Source organism: Lissotriton helveticus, chromosome 7, assembly GCF_964261635.1.
Source record: "Lissotriton helveticus chromosome 7, aLisHel1.1, whole genome shotgun sequence".
NCBI lineage: Eukaryota > Metazoa > Chordata > Amphibia > Caudata > Salamandridae > Lissotriton > Lissotriton helveticus.
Window position 1 is genome coordinate 875,331,481 of NC_136068.1, and position 7,239 is coordinate 875,338,719.

Sequence of the window (7,239 nt, forward strand, 5' to 3'; positions counted from 1 at the left end):
TCACCTAATTCTTCTGGATTGTGTTCATTTTAGCTACTACATCACCCTCATCCCATCGAGAATGACCAATAGGACAGAGTGGCCTGACATTTCTGGTGATGCCAAGGGGTGTCACCCTGGAAACTTATGGAACATAATTACTCAGATTTTGGGACAGATGCGGAAGCAGCCGTTCTTGTATTGGAGATGGCTCAATTTTGGAAATCCGAGTATTTAAGCTACCTAAGACATGACGCTGCAATTTGCCACTGACTGGTGTGCTGATGTAGCGACAGACTGAGACAGATTAATGTCTTTAACAAACTGGAACTGTTCACTTTGTCGTGAAGTTCCTATAAATCTATATTGGCTCTGCATGTTTAGACAACATAAACTAAGGGATTTATGTCCAGACTGATTCCAGACACGCCCCAAGGATATGTTAGTCTGTGGACCAGATAGCTCACAGTGCCACTATCAGCCCCTCTTACCAAGGAGTGAATAGTTTCTGGCAACTATCAAAAATGACTCGTGCTCACTTTCTCTTAGAGACATATACAGAATAATTGATGGGGACGTCTTCAATAAGCATTTATTAAACCAGCATAATACAAGTATAAAGTATGTGTGCTGCAACAAACATTAGACAGATATAGACGATTACAAGCATCGGTAGAGTAAGTAGAAGGTAGATTTCTACCATAGTTCTAAAACAGTGCATATATGGAGGCATATAGATACATGACAAAAATAATGCATACTCCTACGATGCAACCCCAACTAGATGTACCTGAGTGTACCTAGCATGTATGCAAGTGTAGAGCCAAGAATCCCCCTAGGAAAGAGCCAACCTCATTAACTGATGTGAGAGAAAAAGGTCTCCATCTTGGTCTTGAGTTGGACACCCCGCGTGGAGAGTCGGACCACTGCTGCTGGAATGTCTGCGTAAAGGGACCTCAGCGTCTTGTGTCAGCATGTAAGCTTCTCTTCTGGTTTGCCCAGCGAAGAAGTGATGTTTATATACTCAAAGGTACCCTCAGGGCTTTCCATAGATGTTTCATTGTACTCTGGGCATGTCGACCAAGGATGACGATAGTGAGGACCCTTTGTTGGAAATGGGAGTTCTGGTTGGCTATGGCTGGCGCCAAAGCCAGGCAGAAACCACCACTCTAGTCAGGGCAAGGGGAAAACACAGTTGATAAACCCTGCTCACCCGCTTGGTAGCTTGGCACGAGCAGACAAGCTTATCCCCAAGGCAATGTGTAAAGTATTTGCACCAACACCCACAATAACACTGCAAAACACCATAAATGGACACCACACAGGTAGTTATAAAAATAAAGTTATCTTTATCTAAATGAGGCAAGACCAAAACGACATAAATCCAACATACACAATAAAAAGATTATTCTTTAGATGGTTCTTTTGAGGAGTTCTTGATAAAACATAAACTTGTTGGTATTGCGTTCGTTCCTTTGAGCAATAATTCTCTAGTCACGTGCCGCAACATAGGTTTCCCCAGCACGCATGGCTTCAGAACAAATTACCAATGCCCCGCTTATTTGGAACCCCTTTATAGTTCTGCTAGCTGACTCCGTGGTCAGTGTTGCCACACTATGCCCCCACAAAGCGTGAAGTACACAAATACCAACCAGACGACGGGCCCCCGGTATCACAGCTCTCCTGACACCGGTACAGGCCTCACAGATCTCTTTTACAGAAAGCTGCCACAGTTCCCTAGGCTCAGGAAATTTCCCGCGCAGTCCCGCAGCCCGTCGACTCCCAACCCACTCTAAGCACACTCATGCAGCAGCGCGGCTGGGATCGGTTTACCTGGGGTGCCAGTCTCGCGCTGCTTCTACCTCCGTCGATCCTTCGTAGGCAACTGCTGTACTTTGGGATGAGGTCGGGCTGCGGGAAGACGCCTCGTGCTTCCTGGAATTCAGCGCGGCTCCTCCTGGTGGTGAGCCTCTCGTTGCCTAAGCGACGCTTCGCTTCTTCCTGATTGCAGTGAGGCTCCTTCTGGCGACTAGCCCCTCATTACCTAGTCGACGCGCCACCCTGGGTCCAATCACAGCACGGCTCTCCCCTGATGTCGGCACTGGCTTGGGACGGTGCGGGCAAAACTTCCGGGCGGGCGGTGGTGAAATGCCTGGACACAGTGCTTCACCTTTCCTCGCCGTACCAGGCCGGCGGTTGAGATCTCGGCCCCTTTGTTGTGACGGCCTCGGGCAGTGCACGGTCACGCACCCTCGAGCGCCCGATCAGTGAGATAAGGCACAGCAGACCTCGCCCACCCTGCTGTCTGACGATTGCACAACGAGCCACAAAGTTACACGGGCAGGCAGGCTTCGCTGTGTACCGATCGCACACCGAGCCACTAATCACCAGCAAGCAGAGGCTGTGTGCAAAGATACACACACAGCTCTTTGACAAATGTTTTCTTGGGAACCTTCATATCCCTGTGTTCCCAACAGGAGGCCAGCTCTTCACAGGCCCTTGGAGACTCTTTAAAGACACAGCACACAGCAGTCTTATCCTCAAGCAGGTGAGGAAGGGGAGAACAGCACACAGCAAAGTCCCATTTTCTCCTCTTCAGTAAAAACAGCAAACTTCAAATCATCCCCGGAGCAGACCGCAAGGACAGTCTTCCTTCTCAGTTTCTTCAGCTGATCTTCTTCTGGTAGAGATTCTCTTGATTGTAGAAGTCTTCATTGGCAAACTTTTATAACCCTGAATTTCAACATGAGGCCAGCTCTTCTCAGGCCCTTTGTGATTTCCTTTTCAGAAGGGGACACAGCACACAGCAACAAGTCCTCCTCCTTTTCTGGGCAGAATAGCAACTGCAAGTCAGCCCCAGAACACATAGCAAGGGCAGTCCTTCTTCTCAGTTTTAAGCGCTCTTCTCCCTGGCAAAGATTCTTCTTACTTCCAGGGTTGATCTAGTTTTACAGGGGTTTCAGCACAGCTAGTTATACCCCAAACATCTTTGTTCTTACATGTGTGAGTGATCCAGGATCCAGTCCAAACCAGTTCTAGGTGCCCTCTGCCAAGGCATGTCTTCTTTCTTTGTGAGGGGAGGCCAGGGCCATCATACACACCGCAGGAGGTGGAGCCAGCATTGTGGAAGGCAGGCACAGCCCTATTCAGGCCCAGGTGCAACTCCTCCCATCACTTTAAGTGCAGATAGGTCTATTCAGCCTGGTGCTGACTCACCCTCCCTCCTGGAGCCCCCCAGACCCTCTCACTCACAAACCAGACAGCCAATACACAAACAGGCAGAGGCACACAGAAAGGTTGAACAAAAAAATAGCCACTTTTTAAAAGTGCTGTTTTCAAACACAGAATTCAAAAACCATCCTCCCTAAAAGATGCGTTATAAAATTCTGAGTTCAGGGATACCAGGTTTACATTTTTCATCTTGCTCCTATGGGAAGATATGCAGGTACATGTGGGACACAGCATTCCCCATTCTACTCTATGGGCAAGATGGCCTTTCAATAGTGAAAAACGAAATTGGCAGTATTTCACTATCAGGACATCTTACCCACACTAGAACATGTCCTACCTTTCACATACACTACACCCTGCCAGAGGGGGGGAACCTTGAGTCTACCATAGAGTTGTCCAATGTGTAAAAAAAAGGGAAGGGTCAGGCCTGGCCAGTGTGTACACTGGCCAGGACAACATGGCAGTTAACAAACTGTGCACAGACACTGCGGTGGCATGCCTGAGACCTCTTTTCAGCGCTACTCATGTGGGTGGCACAATCAGTGCTGCAAGCCCACTAGTAGCATTTGAATTATCAACCCTGGCACACTCAGTCCACTTTACCAGGGACCTACTGGTAAAACAAATATGCCAATCATGGATAACCAATCCTAATAACAACTTACAGAGAGAACAAATGCACATTAGCACTGATCAGCAGTGGTAAAGTGCCCAGAGTTCTATAGCCAACAACCATAGAAAATCAAGGGAGAAAGAAGCAAAAAGTTTGGGGATAACCCTGCAAAAAGGGCCATTTTCAACACTCTAATGCAGAGTTATTATACAGTAGATGGTAATCCTGCTGTGATACTAAGAATCCTCATGCATAATAATTGAGGTTAGTTTTTCGGAAAAAAACACAAAACATTTATTTGGCATTTAACTAGGTAAAAGGTCAGCGCCAAAACCGTTATGTAGAGCAAGGTTGGACAAATGCAACTACCTGGGCCTATATTGGGGTACATTGGGGCTCATAACAAATTGGAAGTTACTGAAAGTTTCTGAGGGTTTGTATGACGCTTAACTGATTTCCTACTGACACATATGCTGTTTGAGACATTAACTGCCTAGGCTGATGAAGATTTTCCCCATCATCCTTGAATCTTTGAGGCTTGGTTTTACTTCAATAAATCCTTCACAAATTGGAAATAGGGAGGTATGTTCTCGTTTTAAAAATAATGTTCTATACTTGCAAATGAATAACCTAACTTTTAAATTAAATTCTGCTGATTCTGACTCATCATTTCTTGTGGGTAAATCATTTGGTTTAATATCCTTACAGTTATTATTGAGTAATTCTAATGGTACGCGGTAAAATGTGAAGTTAGCGAAATATCCTATTCCTGGTCCTTATTGAATAATTGACCATCGTCCAAATAATCAGCATCTTTCAGCACAGAACAAGAACCATTGGAGGACCAAGGCAGTGTGATAGGTAGCAAGAGGTTAGAGAATAATAATATCCAAGACTAAAGAGTTTTTGGGCACAGTATAACGCTACAGCAGTGTTGCTTTGTCATTCACTTGATGCTGCATTACTGGTTCTTTGTTTCACTGATTTTGAGAGCATAAATGTTAGAGGGATTTTTGGCCTTATTGTTCTGGTCAACAAACAATTATATTCTCTTTCAGATCATAAATGCATGTTGGGGAAGGTACACAAGACTATCTTGGAACACAGTGAGTTTCTTTCTTAGGTCGGTCTACGGGCAGCTTTCACTGTCTGGTAGAACATTACGTCTTGATGGCACACCCACACAACATGCAGTAAGCACACAGAAAGAGACTTTAGATTGGCCTTGGTCAGCTTTGGCTTGTTTTTCTGAGCTGCCTTTGAAAACTGACTCAATGGGTTGTCTTTTCTTATTTTCTACAAGCTGATGGCGTTTCGGGAATGTATACATATTTTGATGTACTTTCACAAAATGGCCCTTTTCTGTCCTCTGCTGCAGGGCACCCTCATCCTAACGAGAGCATTCAGTAGTCCCCCCGCCCACTTACACTTCTTTTACTCTTGACTGCTGACTGATGTTGGTGGGGGTGTTACAACCCAACCACTCAGACCCCACTTACTGTTCTGCATCCACTATTGGCCATTGAAATTAAAACTCTATCTTGATCGCATCAGTTGTTCTCACTGATCTGGGTGCAAAGAAGACCCAATTGCAAAGCAAACAGTATGGGGCACCGACCCACAATTGCTGCATCATTATTTCTGGAGAGGTGGGGCTGCCTTTTCTAGTGCTACTGGAGCAGCATGTGAGGTTTCTTCTGGAGTGGGTGGGGCATATTTCCTGCAGCAAATCATTGACATATCTTGAAGGCAGGTCCAATCCTATAAGAAGTCAGGATTCTAGTCCACAAACAAGCTTACATCCAGGTAGTTGCATGCGAGCGCTTTAATTTATGGCCCATGGAACATTTTTTAAAGTCATTTTTGCTTCATGATTAAGAAAAAAAACAAGAAAACTCTGCTCTCTTTAAAACGTGTCATACAATCAACACGTTAAACTCATCTATTCCATTATACCTGTGAAATGTCCTGAGAAGTGTTTGTTGGGAGAGTATCTATTATTCTCATGAATGTGTGTGTCTTTTCCTCCGTCTCTTGTTCATATCTCCACATCACCTCTCTCGCTCTCTCTCTCTCTCTCTCTCTCTCTCTCTCTCTCTCTCTCTCTCTCTCCCCCTTCTCAATAGCTCTTCCTTCCCCCTACTTCTCTCTCGTTCTCTCTGTGCCTCTGTCTACCCGTCTCTCTTGCACTGCAATGGGGAGCACTGTTTAGGTAGCAACCTAACACACCTTATGGTGAGATGGAATTTTTTTCTCTTGTCTGATTAAACAAATCAAAACAGAATAAAGACTAACGCTTTAATCAAGCATGACTGAAAGGGATTACCTGAGAAAAGCACAATGGCTGTGTAGGGCTCATGCAAGGTCCTTCTCTGTGTTGGTGTTTTAGTAATGGTGACATGAGTTCAGGAAGATAGCCAAGAGCTGTCTGAGCCAGGCCTAAAAACACAATTTAATGCTGTGAAATGAAGCACTTAACGTATTTTGGAAGAGCATCTTCCTGCCAAATATGCGAATAATGAGTACGCTGCTGTTGTCATATCTCGCCTGAAATGGTAGTAGGTTGTTTTCTTTATTCACATGGTTTCAATGTCACAATATCTGGTATTCATTGGAACACTTCTTCATCAACAGTCTACGTATCTCTTACTAATTTGTTTTAAGCGAAGGGTAGATGAACGAACACTTGAGATATGCAGATGTAGTCTGAGTAGAAGAAAATTGTTTAACTGGAAAAATAAATATGCTGGACCTTCTGAACTTAAGTCAGAGTGGCAAATATATGTATTACAGGCTTTAGTGGATCCTTTGCTTTGTTGATGCTCTGACTTTTACGCCTTAACCATACTAATAAAGAATAAACCAAGAATAGCACAGCCCATAGAGAGGAGCTTGAAAAGTGAATATTTCAACTAAGTTGTAATGATGTAGCGTTTGCTTCATTGGGTGTATGCACGGGACTATTGCAGTTTGAAAATGATTTTCAACTTATCTTGTGTGTATTGATGATGGTCCCGTGTCTAAACGCATTCTTCATGATTCAAATCTGTTTTTATAATGTTACTGCATAAGACAAGACAGGTATGTACATACTTACAAATTCCAGCCTCACACGGAATAGAGGAAAGATTAACAATTGAAAATGGGGTTTCAACTAAAGCCAATCATCCCCTGTACTCGCTTAGAAAGCAGAGGCTACTGGGTGAATGATGTCCTCGGAATTTCTCAGGGGGCCTCGGGTAGGTCACGCTGTGCCATGGTGTGTCATGTGTAAAGGACCGCTGCAAAAAATTATCCCCCTCTCATTCCAAGATTAAGCGGGGGGCCTTAAAATATTTGGGGGAGGTCATCTAATTAAATTCTTATGAGAGAAGTGAAATGACTGATGGCCATAATTCTTGATAAGTGTCAAGACT